At 41.6% G+C, this 17,870-nt stretch overlaps 1 protein-coding gene across 3 annotated transcripts in view; it reads right to left on the bottom strand.

The window, feature by feature from the left end:
- Window positions 1–17,870, bottom strand: part of kcnq5a (potassium voltage-gated channel, KQT-like subfamily, member 5a) — a 110,559-nt gene that overhangs the window by 44,154 nt on the left and 48,535 nt on the right. The window lies entirely within an intron of this gene.

The raw sequence follows: 17,870 nt of genomic DNA, 5'->3' as shown, positions 1-17,870 counted from the left end.
CCTCTTCCCTCTCTCCCCTCCCCTGGAGCTGAACTCAGCCCTTTCCCCTTAGACGGTGATTCATAACATCGTTTATTTTCCATGGGATTAATGTGAAATATTAGGGTGAGTAAAGGGCTGTTGGCGGTCCACTCCAAGCTGAGTTACAGTATACCTAGAGAGGGAGGTGAGTTAGGGCATGGTATGGACCTAACAGCCGGGGAACATATGGCTTTGATAGAGCAGCAGACACTAATAGGCCTTTACTGTCAGACAGACCAGGCATGGACACCAGATCCACTCCCAGCTGCTGCTCAGAGAGTAGGTGTGTGTGTGTGTGTGTGTGTGTGTGTGTGTGTGTGTGTGTGTGTGTGTGTGTGTGTGTGTGTGTGTGTGTGTGTGTGTGTGTGTGTGTGTGTGTGTGTGTGTGTGTGTGTGTGTGTGTGTGTGTGTGTGTGTGTGTGTGTGTGGATGAAGAGAGTTTTATAACTTTATTGTGTTGCTATTTTACAATAATACAGATCAATGATAGATTTCTGATGAAATGTATCTAACACAACGTGGAATAAACAATGGGTTGCCACTTTTCATCCCACTTTGGCACAGAACCTCTTTCTATTGTGAAATAACAATGTGTGTCATGGTCTGCGGATGGACTTTTATCCCCTTTTATCCCCACCACTACCACAACTCACCATGGGTCATTACATTTGAATGAGTTGACAGTATGACTGACACCTTTGTAACTAATGACCTCATCGATGACTGGACCAATCAATCCATCAATCAGTCCCTGGACAGAGCGATCGATAACCAACTAATCACAAGGAGGATCAATCATTGCCATGATTGGACATTAACTGGCTTTTGGGTTGTGTGTATAAGACGGCTTGTCTAACTTGCTTGTGGCTGATATGTATGGTGTGTGTAAATTGAATATCTCTGGCATTTTTCTAGTGTGCAACTGGTAGAGACAGAAAAAGAGAGGCAGCATGACAGAGACAGAAAAAGAGAGGCAGCATGACAGAGACATTAAAAGAGAGGCAGCATGACAGAGACATTAAAAGAGAGGCAGCATGACAGAGACAGAGACAGAGACAGAGACAGAGACAGAGACAGAGACAGAGACAGAGACAGAGACAGAGACAGAGACACAGACACAGACACAGACACAGACACAGACACAGACACAGACACAGACACAGACACAGACACAGACACAGACACAGACACAGACACAGACACAGACACAGACACAGACAGACAGACAGACAGACAGACAGACAGACAGACAGACAGACAGACAGACAGACAGACAGACAGACAGACAGACAGACAGACAGACAGACAGACAGACAGACAGACAGACAGACAGACAGACAGACAGACAGACAGACAGACAGACAGACAGACAGACAGACAGACAGACAGACAGACAGACAGACAGACAGAGATGGAGACAAATACAGAGATGGAGAGGTGAAGTGCCTCTCTCTCTCCTCTCGTAATGATGAGCGCACAGAAGAGCAAAGACAAAACCATATAAAGCCAAAATGCCCCTAAACCTAACACCCAATTTAATGAAATGGAACAGCCAGAGTGAGTATGTTCTGTTGGAGTGCCACTCTGGTTCCCCGGTTTAGGGGGATGTGGCTGGGGAGATGGCTTCTGGTCAGGGTGGAAGTGGAGGTGAAAGTGGAGAAGGCAAAAAGTGCAGGATCTACCTAACCATGCCTTGTAGGTCCTTTAATATAATTTTATTGTTAGTAATTCTTACGCCACAAATAGTCTCTCTTTGTCAATGATCCATGAGCAACATTATAGAATGGACGGACAAATACACACACACACACTCACACACAAAACACATTTAACCATCCTGTTTCATATCTGGGCCGTAAATCTCCCTTAAGCGGACTCATCCAACTGGGAGAAGATTTAGAGTCAAGGAGCAGAAATACAGCTGTGTGTGTGTGTGTGTGTGTGTGTGTGTGTATGTGTGTGTGTGTGTGTGTGTGTGTGTGTGTGTGTGTGTGTGTGTGTGTGTGTGTGTGTGTGTGTCCGAAAGAGTGTGTGTATACTGTAAATGGTATATGTAAAATTTCAATCAAATGTATTTATAAAGCCCTTCTAACATCAGCTGATGTCACAAAGTGCTGTACAGAAACCCAGCCTAAAATATGTGGTTTGTGTATATTGATATGCAGTGTGTCTGTGTCATGTGCGTCTGTGTACGTGTGTGTGTGTGTGTGTGTGTGTGTGTGTGTGTGTGTGTGTGTGTGTGTGTGTGTGTGTGTGTGTGTGTGTGTGTGTGTGTGTGTGTGTGTGTGTGTGTGTGTGTGTGTGTGTGATGGATCAGCTATGTGAGAGGTCAGTGTTTTCCACACCATACTGCCTGGTATCATTATCTATTTCCTCCTTTCTTTTGATGCCAGCCATGCATTCCCCTTCAATCAGAGGGAGGGAGGGAGGGAGAATAAGGCAAGTGCTAAAAATACAAACAAAATAGGTAATTCTAAAAGGAGATGGAGAACAGGACAGTATGAAATAGCCACTTCATTTTAAGCACTTTTCTATGTACACTTTTCTATGTACTTTTCTGAATATTCCAGAGATGGAATACCGACACGCGAATATGTGGAGTTAAATTAGAAAGGCTTCTTAGGGTAATGGTAGTGCAGAAATGATTAAACATTCTGCTATAAATACACAACAGCATTACATGGCAGCATGGAGCATCCTGACAACAACCTCTGCAGTGTGCGTGCGTGTGCGTGCGTGTGTGTGTTTGGGATTGTGTGTGTGTGTTTGCTTTCCTGTTTTTGCCCACTAATGTAAGTGACAAATTAAAGCTGGCCCTGAGTTTGTCTGTGTCTAGGGAGAGAGAGAGAGAGAGAAGGAGAGAGAGAGAAGAGAAGAGAAGGGAGAAAAGAGATGAGAAAGTGAGAGGCACAGACATATTGTCTCCTTGCCAAGAGTCTATTAGTTCATCCCTGTGTTTTATCAAGTGTAGTGTAATATCTTACCTGCTGATGGGAGCGATAAAGCACAAGGTTTTATTTCTAAGCAACTACTTAACAAAACACACCAGGGCCAAGGCCACTCAGACTGAACAGACAAACGTTCTCCAAATGAAAAACCACAACCCCTCAGTCTTCCAAAAATTCTCCAAATGTTCTCTAAATTAAAAAACACAACCTCTCAGCCTTCCAAACTTTCTCCAGATGTTCTCCAAGTGAAAACCCGCTTCCCCTCAGCCTTCCAAACTTTCTCTAGTGGTGTCATTAAGCCTGTGCTTATTGGGCTTCAACCCCAAACCTTTTGATGGTCCAACAAAAGTATTATTATTGTAATTTTTTATTTCAGTCTAATATGTGTTTCCATAACCACACAACACTTGTGCTGTGCAGTATAGAAAAACATTTCACTGATATTTATTTTTGACAAAAATTAACAAGACAATATCCTGCGCAAGGCAGTAGGAGGCAAGAAGCGATGCTTGCTGTGATTGGTAAAGATTTCACAACGCAGTGGACCGTTTATGTCCCTTGTCAATGTTATCAGTCAGCAAAGCGCCTGTTACTCAGTCAGTCTGCAGTATAGCACACAGTAAATATGTACATTCTGAACTTCTTTCCCGAAAGAGAGGCAAAAAAAATCTAGCAGGTTGAACACAAGCAGGTAGCAGTGAATGAGGTTTGTGCAGGATAGGTGGTAGCTAACTAGCTAACGTTAGTCTCCCTCATCATATGGTTGGCTAATGCTAATAAGCTAGCGTTAGCGCTCAGGATCGTTAAGCTGTTGGGTTATTTAACAGTATATTTAGTGAATGGGCAAGCTAAAGATGTTGATATGTCATGATATTTGGAAAGTGTTTATTTCCAGCGTGTATTTCATGGGTTTCGTTTCTGTAGCTAGCATGGCTGGCTAGCCAGTTCCGTAGCTACTGGCTAGCTTGCGGAAATTATTTACCTTTAGCTTTTATTTGTATTACTCTTTTTATTCACTTAGCTACTTACTTTTCTATTGTTGTTGCATTGTTGAGAGGTTAACCTGCAAGTCAGCATTTCATTGCACTGTGTATTCCATGCATATCATATGTATATGACAAATAAACAAACTTCAATTTGAACTTACAAGGGAAGTGGGAGGGCAGCCAGAAAGAGAGGGAAAATATGGCAAGCTTTGTGGTTAGATTGTATGTGAACAAAACATTGAAAATACATACAGTTGAAGTCGGAAGTTTACATACACCTTAGCTAAATACATTTAAACTCAGTTTTTCACAATTCCTGACATTTAATCTCAGTAAAAATTCCCTGTCTTAGGTCAGGATCACCCCTTTATTTTAAGAATGTGAAATGTCAGAATAATAGTAGCTAGAATGATTTATTTCAGATTTTATTTCTTGCATCACATTCTCAGTGGGTCAGAAGTTTACATACACTCAATTAGTATTTGGTAGCATTTCCTTTAAATGGTTTAACTTGGGTCAAACGCCACAACTTTGGAATTATGCTTGGGGTCATTGTCCATTTGGAAGACCCATTTGCAACCATGCTTTAACTTCCTGACTGATGTCTTGAGAAGTTGCTTCAATATATCCACATCATCCTACCTCATGATGCCATCTATTTTGTGTAGTGCACCAGTCCCTCCTGCAGCAAAGTACCCCACAAAACGGTTGTGCGAGCGTCCGTATGCCCGTGCATGAGAGAGTCAGAGAAATAGAAGACGGTCTTTTCCATGTGTGGAGCTAAAATCCTGTTCTAACTTGACCCAGACAGGGATACTGGGTAAAGCCAACAGCTGAGAAGGTTCATAACTGAAGCTGGGTAAAACACACACACACACAAACACACACACACACACACACACACACACACACACACACACACACACACACACACACACACACACACACACACACACACACACATTATTCTGCGAGTCTAAACCATCTAGATATACTGTACTGTTCTTTTTCTATTTCTGGGCTCTAACAGTGCAGACCTAGGTTGAAATATTATTTGTTTTATTTCAAACATTAGCTTCTCTGGATGGGGTTTGCACTTTTAGGATTAATCCATTGGTTCCATTGCACTGATAAAGCTAAGTTTAAGCTCATCTAAAGTATTTGAAAGATATCAAATAGGCTACTATTTCGACCCGGACATGAAACATAAAATACAATTTTGTGTAGCAAGCAGATTCTGTACCTTCTGACTAGGCATTACAACATTACTTACAGGAAGTCCTTTGGGTTTACATTAAGGACATGATTTATACCTCATAGTTTTGCTTTGGCACAATGTGCAGTGGATATATATAGTAATAATTCACAACCAACGAATAGACCATAGGGATATATGATTGAGTGAATACAATACTCATAACGCTTAATTGTGTTCAAACCTGTGCCAAGACTGGAATCATATTGCCGTATATATATTTTTTTACACTCAATATCTCAGCAAAATGTGTATCTTTAAGTTAATTTGCAGTGCCTATGGTTAAACTAAGAGGGGAAATAAAGCTGTTTCTGTGTGTTCATGTGAGCTTGTGAGAGTCTCCTGTCTGATGATGGAGAGTCTGCGGCTGTCTCCTGTCAGAGCGAGACAAAGGGTTTCTAAAGTGCTACTGTACATACAGCCGCTCCAAACTCCCCACAAGTTCTATAACATCTGTGCTGTTTCCACCTTTTAAACTGTTGTGCCTATGGGTGTGCGTGTGTGGAGGAGCTGGTCTGTGGAGCAGTTCATGAAAAAGACACTATCATTTCATTATTTGAGGAATGGCCAATTGATTGTTGTTGTTTTGTCAGGGGTGATGGAACCATTGTGCAGAGACTGACCCTGCTCACTCGTCAGTCCCACTCACGTCACCATGGTAAGACGGGGTAAAGGAGGTGACACACACACACATCCCCTTAGTATTCCAGGGCATCTGTCCTCCATCCATAAAACTCCCTCCATCCATGCTACTCCGTTAGATTAAACCAAACAGTTATAACAGACAGAAAAAGGCTTTATGCAACAGCTTCCAAAGGAGGTAGTACCTGGCTGACACACAACCCACGTAAATACACAGAGAGCTGTGACTCACTGGTCTGGTTACTCGGGCTTAGCTCAAAACATTTGAGCAACCTTTTGATTGGTTCTCATATGAATGCTATTTGCATGCGCAACGCCCCCCACGCTCCCTCCACTCAAGAGGTAAACAAGCCAAGCTAAAGTTAGGCTAGCTGACTAGAGCTGTAGGGAGAAAAACTGATGGAGCTTTCTGAAAAGAAGATAGAGAGACGACACTGTCACATAGCAACGACCAGGGGCACAACTTTGGTTTTAGAAATATATATATATTTTATCCAGTCAGATTAACACTCCAAACAGTTTACCGGACCACTAGGAGGCGTCCACATGGTCCTAAAGCACACCATTGCCCCGTTTTGTATCATATTCCAATGGTAATACTGGGGGGGGGACAAAAATGCAATTTCAGAATGTGGGGAGGCGCATGTCTAATTTACCAGCTATCTAGCTAGTTCTAGTCTTCAAGAAGCTAGGAAAGCAGCCTCCAATTCTGACAGTCGTGTCCCCGCTAAAGGCTGTGGTGAACGGAGGACCAAATCTGCAAGGAAAAAGGGCCTTGGTCTCAGAGTGGTGGTTGTAGAGGAAGACAAGAGCGCATGCGACCTTGAATTTGGAATTCCAGGGGAGCTGGTCGGGGAAGACCGGGACAGATGTGTGCCTTAGTCCTATACAGCTCAAAAATCATCGGAATCCGTGCATCAACACCTGCATTGCTTGCTGTTTGGGGTTTGGGGTTTTAGGCTGGGTTTCTGTACAGCACTTTGAGATATCAGCTGATGTACGAAGGGCTATATAAATACATTTGGTTTGATTTGGACTTGATTTGGATGAAGTCCATATGAACTACACATGGTATGTACAATGACCTAGAAGTGTACTTCGAAGGTATAGAATGGCACCTCGATGGATACACGTAATGTCGGAATGGGAATTATAGTGATGACACACCCGTGAATGATTGATTGAAAGTGCATGAAATGTTTGCATGATAGGCCTATAAGACATTAAGTAGCCTGAATAAAGGGATAGTACTGCATCATAAAGGACTGGGTAGCAGGCAGCATAAGGGTTGAAAGAGGCACTACAGAAAGTACTTTTACTGGATTAAACTATGGGAACTGCACACATAACATTTTCTTATGCAAGAACTACTAGCATAATAATCAAATGTGATTCAGTGTATTTATATTGGTACCAATTATACATGATTCTGAATGAAGATGGGAATTAACCATCTATAGCCTACTGTTTTATCACACTCAGCATTCAAAATGAAAACCTGCGTTTCTGGAGAGTTTCTGCAAGCTTGGAGAACTGCGTTCTTTGGTGAAAGACGATGAGATTACTACATATGAGCACATGATGTTCAAAAGTGGTATCAGAGAGTTAAACAAGAGGAGCTATGTTGAGAAGGCATCACTTACGCTAGAGATTATAACCCATGTCGACTGTCGGCTTTACAGCGACCATCACCACTCACAGATAGTGTCTTCAAAGTGAAACACAACGTAAAACAAAAAGCTTTAGGTCTTTTAATGAGGTTAAAGAAGGATTTTTAAGACTTGAGACAATTGAGACATGGATTGTGTATGTGTGCCATTCGGAGGGTGAATGGGTAAGACAAAAGACTTAAGCACCTTTGAACGGGGTATGGTAGTAGGTGCCAGGCGCACCGGGTTTGTGTCAAGAACTGCAACGCTGCTGGGTTTTCCACACTAAACAGTTTTCCATGTGTATCAAGAATGGTCCACCACCCAAAGGACATCCAACTTGACACAACTATGGGAAACATTGGAGTCAACATGGGTCAGCATCCATCAAAAACTGTCCCATAGACATCTAAATGTCATTTCACTATTTACAGAAGTTCAGCTATCCATAATCAGAACCAGAATCATGCTACTATAAATGCTGAACCAGAATTGTTCCACTGCACCAGGGTACAGAAAGGGATACATTCACTATACATCTTCATGGAGTGTACACCTTCAAATTTCACAGTCATTCAATGTTTGCTTCATGCATTATAGCATTCTGTATTCTTTATCTGTACATGTTGCATTAGATAGACATTTTTGGTTGACTTGAACGATGATTCATATTTTTGGGGGTTTTGTTGGTCATCAGTGGAAACTTCCAGAAGCGTACATGAGTAGCACAGTCAGGCAGGTCACCGGTGATAAAAGTCAGTATTCAAAGTCCATACATGTCTGAGAGTGTTGGGAGATGACATGGAAACCGGCCACTAGGGGCAACAGTGAGCGCTGTTACCTTCAAGTAGGCTTAGGTGTTGCTAGGGCGTTGTGGATGGGGATGGTGGACAGGCGTAAGCATCTGCCTCAGGTTCCAAAGGTTGCATGTTTGAATCCCTTACCTTAAACATTCAGAGTTAATTCCTAACCTTAAGGACCTAAGCCCTAGGACCATGCCTCAGGACTACCTGGCCAGATGACTCCTTGCTGTCCCCAGTCCACCTGGTTATGCTGCTGCCCAAGTTTAAACTTTTCTGCCTGCGGCTATGGAACCCTGATCTGTTCACTGGACGTGCTACCTTGTCCCAGACCTGTTGTTTTGGACTCTCTCTCTACCGCACCTGCTGTCTCTAACTCTGAGTGATCGGCTAAGAAAAGCCAACTGACATAGCAGCACCCACCCGTAGCACACGCTCCAGCAGGTATATTTCACTGGTCACCCCCAAAGCCAATTCCTCCTTTGGCCGCCTTTCCTTCCAGTTCTCTGCTGCCAATGACCGGAACGAATTTCAAAAATCACTGAAGCTGGAGATCCATATCTCCCTAACTAACTTTAAGCTCCAGCTGTCAGAGCAGCTCACAGATCACTGCACCTGTACATAGCCCATCTAACTACCTCATCCCCATATTGTTATTTTTTTTTCTTTCTCCTTTGCACCCCAATATCTCTACTTGCACACTCATCTTCTCCACATCTATCACTGCAGTGTTTAATTGCCACTATGGCCTATTTATTGCCTTACCTCCCTTATCTTACCTCATTTGCACACACTGTATATATACTTTTTTTTCTCTATTGTGTTATTGACTGTATGTTTGTTTATTCCATGTGTAACTCTGTGTTGTTGTTGTTTGTGTCGCACTGCTTTGCTTTATCTTGGCCAGGTCGCAGTTGTAAAAGAGAACTTGTTCTCAACTAGCCGACCAGGTTAAATAAAGGTGTTCTCAACTAGCCGACCAGGTTAAATAAAGGTGTTCTCAACTAGCCGACCAGGTTAAATAAAGGTGTTCTCAACTAGCCGACCAGGTTAAATAAAGGTGTTCTCAACTAGCCGACCAGGTTAAATAAAGGTGAAATAAAACAACAATAAAAAAAAAACAGAGGACACCCAAGAAGGAAAATGAATTACTTCACAGGGATAAGTAACTGTTCAGCATATAATTAGCTAACTAGTTCATTTATAACTAAAACATACATTTGATTTGCTGGCCGATTTTGAGTTGATAGCAAGCCAACTAAAAGGAAATAGCTGGCTGGCTTTCTAAGGGGCTGAACAATGCTAGCTAACATTAGCTATACTAGCTAACGTTAGTTGCTACTTGCTAGACACAAGAGCATAACATTTAACAAGTTGTAGTTGTCTAATATGCCACTTGTTTTAGTGTAGAAGGGTTGTTATAACGTTTTGAAAATGTGTATGATGACCCTATTCATTATGTTAGCGGCTAACCGTGTCCGAACTCAGAAGGTTTGTGCTAGCTACTGTGTGTGTTTCTTGGATATGGCTGGAATTGGAAGGGCCTGGGGAAGTCCAATGTAAAACAATAGATCATGATTCATTCAATTCGAAACGGGGATATCCAACCAGCGTAGGGTGCCACCATGAAGTCTGAGGGCACAGCCCCTTCATTATCTACGTTTCGTGTAGACACATTAAAGCAGCCGTTCAAGACTCTCAAGTCAGGAAGACTTCAAGAGTTGGTGTCAGTTAGACTAGTAACACCAATAGCAGAGCAGTACACAGATGTACTGTACATGTACAGTGGGGTTAACAAGTATTTGATACACTGCCGATTTTGCAGGTTTTTCTACGTACAAAGCATGTAGAGGTCTGTCATTTATATCATAGGTACACTTCAACTGTGAGAGACAGAATCTAAAAAAACAGAAAATCACATTGTATGATTTTTAAGTAATTAATTTGCATTTTATTGCATGACATAAGTATTTGATCACCTACCAACCAGTAAGAATTCCGGCTCTCACAGACCTGTTAGTTTTTCTTTAAGAAGCCCTCCTGTTCTCTACTCATTACCTGTATTAACTGCACCTGTTTGAACTCGCTACCTATATAAAAGACACCTGTCCACACACTCAATCAAACAGACTCCAACCTCTCCACAATGGCCAAGACCAGAGAGCTGTATAAGGACATCAGGGATAAAATTGTAGACCTGCACAAGGCTGGGATGGGCTACAGGACAATAGGCAAGTAGCTTGGTGAGAAGGCAACAACTATTGGCGCAATTATTAGAAAATGGAAGAAGTTCAAGACGACGGTCAATCACCCTCGGTCTGGGGCTCCATGCAAGATCTCACCTTGTGGGGCATCAATGATCATGAGGAAGGTGAGGGATCAGCCCAGAACTACACGGCAGGACCTGGTCAATGACCTGAAGAGAGCTGGGATCTATGTGGGAATGAAACCCACTGATAGTTGGGGTAATCATACGTCAGAAAGCAGTGGCTACGATTCCTTATCTGAGCCTTGCCAAAAAGAAAGAAAGAACAAGTGAAAGCCTAGCCAGTGTGAGGTGCTAATCTGCTGACTCTAGGTCTACTCTGCCGATGTATTACAGAGAAGAAGGGGTTAATGAACCATAAAGGAGTGGAAATATCACTCTCCATTTTCTTGAGTGTGCATGAAAAGGTTCCTATGGTCTATATATCTGTAGCTGTATCGGCGGGGCAGTAAAATACAATGTCACTAGTTATGCTGAGTGGGCCTCCTTTATATACTGTACACTCACTCATCCCCTCACAGGCTTTACCCCCTATCAATATCAATAGCAGATAGCCCTTTATCAGCATTGAGTGCACACAGAGAGAGAGAGAGAAAGAGAAATAGAAAGAGAGAGAGATAATAATAATAATATATTAGAATGAAATAGAACATAATAGCATAAAATAGAATGCTAACTGGTCAAATTCACAGAATTCCCCACCAAGGAACAGTTGATTTAACCTTGTCATGAGTTGACAGCGTGTCTGCCAGTGGAGGCTGCTGAGGGGAGGACGGCTCATAATAATGGATGGAACAGAGCAAATGGAATAATGTCAAACACATGGAAACCATGTTTGACGTATTTGATACCATTCCGTCCAATTAATGTGCCACAAACCTCCTGTGGTGTCTGCATTTAACAGAGGTCTGTCTTGGAGACATCACAGCCAATAACATTAAAGTAACACAATATGTCTAGCAGAACAAACATTCCAACAGTGGGAATATTGGGGAATTTTCTAAATGTCCTAATCAGTCTGCCTCTGAACATGCGATTATGAGAAAAATCAACAGTATGGACACATGCCGGGCTATTGTCATGGTAGTCTCCAAATAAAGCAGATGAGGGAAGAGAGGATTGGAGAAAGGTGCTGGTGCGTTTCTAAGACACCACTTCAGGATGGATAAACACAGATGAGAACCTTTGGCAATGAACCCTGTGATCTAAATAGGAACTTTGTTTGGTCAAAGTAGGGGAGCTAGGACCAGTGTATGCATATGCATGTGCATGTGTGTCTTTGTGCGTGCATGGGACCTGTGTGTGTCTTACGATCGGACCGAACAGACACACTCTGGGATGCAGAGTAGCGGGAGTAGGCCTTTTTTGTTGGAGTGCGTCTCCTTTGATGTTTATGGCTGGCCCAGACCCATGCAGCCCTATCACAGCATAAAGATTATTCCAGCTGATTACTGACTCATTTACATCAATATCGCTCATCTTATCTTTATTAACGCCACTCTGACTCTGTCAATGTTTTCAGTGTCTCATAAGGGGAAAAAATTATAATATATTTTGAGATACATTTTTTAGGATACATGTGAAATTGACCAAATAATGTATAGAAAATGTATTTAATACATTTTAAATACCTTCTAAAATACAATACGGAATGTAGTCAACATGTATAAATCAATGTATATCACAATATAGGTTAAATGCATCAGAAAATGTATTTAATGTATTTCACATTCTGAAATACATTCAAGAATGAATATTTGAACATACATTATTTTCACATCCATTTATCAATATATTGGGTAAATATATTGGAAATGTTTTGTAAAATATATTCCAACATGCATTTAGATGTATTTACATTTCTTACATTTAAATATATATATTTAATAAATGTATGGCAAATATACAAATTGGCCAAATCATATTATTAAGAAATGGTGACTGTCTTAACAATGAAGCTTTAGTAGGCTCTTTGGTATCACATGCACTAATGTCAGTCTCATTAAAACTGCAGAGCTGGCAATGTACAAGCTTAGCTTTTAATCATAAAACACAACATAACACATTAACTGGCATGACAATCTGTCTCATCAAAAAGCACTAAAACAAAGCCAAGACCCCAACAAGCCACGACTCCATATATTCCAATAGGCTGCCACCGCTACAATATATTTAGTCAAAAGGCATTTTATTGTATTTGACACATACCAAAAGCACTAACATGCATTTAAATGACTACAAAGTTGATACATTATCCGTCATGTAGTGACTCCATGTCTTTCATGTGCATATGACAAATAAACAAACAAACTTGACGAGTGCATTGCAGCCAACGTCCAACGGGCAGAACTTAATGTATACTGGTTCGTTCCGCGAGATAAGTGCCTTTGATATGTTATGTAGAAATGATGCAAGAATATTCCATTTGAAAAGCCTGCTATATGAAATGAAGTGTCCTTTAATATAGACCACCTTTAATATAGACCACCTTTAATATAGACCACCTTTAATATAGACCACCTTTAATATAGACCACATGGAGATTTAATAAATAGGATTTTGAATCATATAAATAAAGACGTGATCAAAAAAATATGAAATCCCTAGTTATTTTGTTGCTTGACAAAGTTATTTCTGACAATAATTATTCATTTCATATGATTAGTGATTAATTTACGTACAGTATGTCCCTAATTTTATGGTCAACCCTGTTACGTCAACTCAACTCTCATTTGAATATGGTGAAACTATTACTTTAAAAAAATATTTATTTCAAAATAATCATTGAACATCTAATAGTGAAATCTTAGTGTAAAAACAGGTGAGCTGGGTCTACTTTTGTTCACCATTTTCTGATGGAAAACTGAGCAGGTCGAGCATTACACGTCAACCCTGTTACCCATAGACATGCTAGAAAGGTTAACAATTAAAAAAAATTCATTTTTGGTGCCTCTCGTATTCAATTGACCCTCCCTGTTGCACACAATAAGCTTCCATCCCCTTGTCACAAGGGGACTCGTGGCTGATTTAACTAGTAATTTTAATGAAGATGCTGAGAGTCGAGAAGCAGGTGGTACGTTGAATAAAACAACAAACATGGAACGAGACAACATCGTAGTGGATTCATCTCATAAACACAGAAACAATACTGACTGTTGAAACAACCTAAGGGAGTGCCTTAGGGGAGGTAATAAGTGAGGTAATGGAGTACAGGTGTGCCTCATGATGAAGTACAGGTGCGTGTAATGATTGGTGCCAGAACCGGTGGTTAGTATCCCGGCGACGCCAAATGCTGGAGGGGAGGGGGCGGGAGTAGACGTGACAGTAATTACCAGTTGGAGGGCCATTCAAGTGAATTTTTCCTAGTTGTGTTAAATTCTCACTTCCCACTTAGTTGCGAAAGCTAAATTTCACCACTAACCATCCACTGTATAATACCACTCATTGGACGCATAATGCCTAGACCTACACTATTGTGGAGCATTGTATGATGTATAGTTTTTGTTGAAATTGATAACATTTAATAAAAAATACTAAAATCACCTCTCTTCAGCTATTTAATTAATAAAGTTGACAAGAGGCACTTGTAGTCTTTCTTTTTTTTACCTCTTGAGATGGCAATTTTTTATATATATATATATATTTAAACTTTTACCCCTTTTCGCGGTATCCAATTGGTAGTTACAGTCTTGTCTCATTGCTGCAACTCCCGTACGGACTTGGGAGAGGCGAAGGTCATGAGCCGTGCGTCCTCCAAAACACAACCCAGCCAAGCCGCACTGCCTCTTTACACAACACCCACTTAACTCGGAAGCCAGCCGCACCAATGTGTCAGAGGAAACACCGTACACCTGGCGATCGTGTCAGTGTGCATTGCACCTGGCCTGCCACAGGAGTCGCTAGAGCGCGATGGGACAAGAACATCCCTGCCGGCCAAACCCTCCACTAACCTGGACGACGCTGGGCCAATTGTGCGCCGCCCCATGGGTCTCCCGGTCGCGGCCGGTTGCGACAGAGCCTGGACTCAAACTAGGATCTCTAGTGGCACAGCTAGCACTGCGATGCAGTGCCTTAGACCACCGCGCCACTCTGGAGGCCTCAGTAAAATGTTTTTTTTTTAATGAAGGTAAACATGTGCTCTCACAACAAAGGGCACTAACAAAGAACGAGTCAACAGCATAGATATTTCCCAGGAAGGTCTTTCTATGCAGCCCATGCTGACAGGACTACCACAGACAGACAGTCAGAAGGATGGACGAACGGACAGACAGAGATGCCCATATATTTACCCTTGAGTTGCTATGACACAACATGCCCTAGAGGGGGTGTTGCAAACCCCCCACAAGACTACCAGACTACCAGAGAGACTAGTCCACTGCCCTGTGCCCATTAGGTGTCCGCTATTCCACTGCTATGTGCCTATTATGACATTTGTGACCCGTTTCAAGAAGCTAGGCATATGTCGCATGTCACTACTTCACAGGAGAAGCATTTTAACATTTATTTTGTATTTTCATCAAAATACGTTTTTTGTCAGAAATCACTTCTGGAACATGTGAACTATCATGTACCTTAATATCAAACGGGTATGCCATCTGCAAATATGAATACAATTGTTAAATTACGAGCCTAGTTGGTTAAGCCACGGTAAAAAACAGGAACCTTCCCGCTAGCCATGATTGGCTAAGACAATGGATAGGCTGAACATGCCGAGAGATGAGTTCGGATTGGCATGCCAATGGTCTGCCATGTAACACTCTTCTGTCTGTAAAATGAGCTGCTCAGTATGTGTAGATAATCCTTGCTACTGCAGATTTTTTGAAAGATATGTTAGCCATGGAGATCTGCAAAAGTGTTCCCACTGCTCTCAATAACATTGCTGCCAAGAATTTAGCAGGCATAATTGACAAAGATGGACTAGCTAGACTATCTTACCCGTATAAATGGGTGAACGCTTCTCCCTCTCTGTCACGGATGCCATGGTTGCCCTTAGTTTGAAGATGTAATCTGGGGAAAGGTGTTTTATGCAACAGCCTTCTGTGTGTTCTCTTTTCAACTCCATCTGCATATTTGCAATCAAACGCCAGAATTTTCTCCATCTCCTGAGCTATCATACTCTAATTTCACTGATTTCAAAACACGGTCCTCCAGAAAGTGGAGAGCAACACTTGTGCTGTTCCCCTACGTGATATCTTTCAAAAAAGCCATGTTAGAAAGGATTACCTACACATACTGACCAGCTCATATTATAGACAGAAGCTTGCTACATGGCAGACCAATCTGAAATAATCTCTAGGCATGTCCAGCCCACTCATTATCTCAGCCTATCATGGCTAGTGGGAAGGTTGCTGGCCTTTTCTGTGGCTAAACCAACTAGGCTCGTAATTTAACAATTTCATTCATATTTACAGAAGGCATACAAGTTTGTTATTAAGGCACATGAAAGTTGGCATTTCTGCCAACCCCAAAAAATGCACATGGCTCTCCTGTGAAGTAGTGACGCACGACATACATTTTGTATCTCTTAGTCTTTTTTTATCCAATGTAAAAAACACCATTTCAAATTTTGCTACATAACACTGAATCTAGGCGGTGGGTCACATTTTGATTTGTGCATGGTATGCCTGTATACTGTATCAACAATTCAACAAAACAATGCAGTACAGATAACTACAGTATATAATCAAAAATAAATGTACATGAATATAAAAATGTAAATACAATAATGTCTGTGATTAACAACAATAGCTTGCAGTTATTGTCCTTTTAATCAATAAAGGAATCTGATTATCAGCTTAAAAAGTTTAACAATTTCAACAAAGCATAAGGACTGTTTTGCAATGTCATTATTTAAAGTGATGAAAGTTGCTAACTAAACAGAGAAGATGAGAGGAGAGAAGAAAATTGAAGAAAGGAGAAGAGAAAGCACACAGAAGTGCTAGTGTGTGTGTGTGCTTTCAGGCCTCAGAGATTTACACCAGTGCTGGCGTCTGGGTGGCTGAGATACAGTGTATATCTCCACTGAAACATCCAAGCATGGTAAGGATAGTGACGTGTACACACACACATACACACACACACACAAACATGTGCATGCACGTGAACACACACACACAGTTACACCGTCACACACACATACACATACACACACACAAGAACGTGCACTCGCGTGAACACACACACATTCAGGGGAAGAGCTGAAGCGAACCGTGAGGCCACATGCCTTTACACTTGCATATAACTTAAGCTGTGCTCAGCTGTTTCCGACTGACAGGAAAGCAGCCAGCACAGTGTGTGTGTGTGTGTGTGTGTGTGTGTGTGTGTGTGTGTGTGTGTGTGTGTGTGTGTGTGTGTGTGTGTGTGTGTGTGTGTGTGTGTGTGTGTGTGTGTGTGTGTGTGTGTGCGTGTATGTGTCCACACACTCAACTGCCTGCTATTTCCTGAAAAGTCTATTACGACAACAAGTGCAGCTGCCTCTCACAATGATATTTCACAGTGGAAAATGATGCTGTCTAATCTGACTGTAAAGTCATTTAAAGCAATATAGCTCAACAGCTAAGCAGCTCAGCAGCAGCGTGTGAGTGTGTGGGTAAGCATGCCTAAGAATGCATAAGCACGTGTGCAGGGCCGGCTCTAGCCTTTAGGGGGCCCTAAGCAAAATTTGGTTGCCCCCCACCCTGCCCCACCCCCCCATCCCCCCACCAATTGGGCAACACATTTTGCCCCCCTTTTGAGTGAAGAGTGAAAAATATGCGTTTTAAAGTTAATTTCCTGCAGTGCCACACATTTTGCCATAGGACAGAAAGTAAATTATGAATTATCATAACAAATTTAATGCAATTCTACAAATTTTTTCAACGGGCACATTTTGCATTGACTTATTTCATCTTAATGATATCTAATTGAGAGTGACTAACAAAAACAATGGGGGCCCCTGGAGGTCAAGGCACCTGGGCACATGCCATGTGTGCCCAGTAGGTATTCGGCCATCATAACTACAAGTTTAGATAAATAGCTAGACTAATTTACCAATCTAAAAATGTGTTAGCTAAAATGGATAATTGAGTGAATGTAAGTGACTGACAAGACAAAAATAAAAACTGCTGCTGAGCTGGTTAACTGTTGAGCTATATTCCTTTAAATGACTTTACAGTCAGCTTAGACAGTTTCCTTTTCTACTGTGAAATATCACTGTGAGGGGCAGTTGTACCTGCTGTCGTAATAGACTGCTCAGGAAATAGCAGGCAGTTTGCACAACCAAATTGCACAACCAAATTTCAAACTTTGTGTATTCCATTCCACC

Source organism: Oncorhynchus kisutch, linkage group LG4 (genome assembly GCF_002021735.2).
Source record: "Oncorhynchus kisutch isolate 150728-3 linkage group LG4, Okis_V2, whole genome shotgun sequence".
Taxonomy (NCBI): domain Eukaryota; kingdom Metazoa; phylum Chordata; class Actinopteri; order Salmoniformes; family Salmonidae; genus Oncorhynchus; species Oncorhynchus kisutch.
This window is presented reverse-complemented; position numbering and strand designations above follow the sequence as displayed.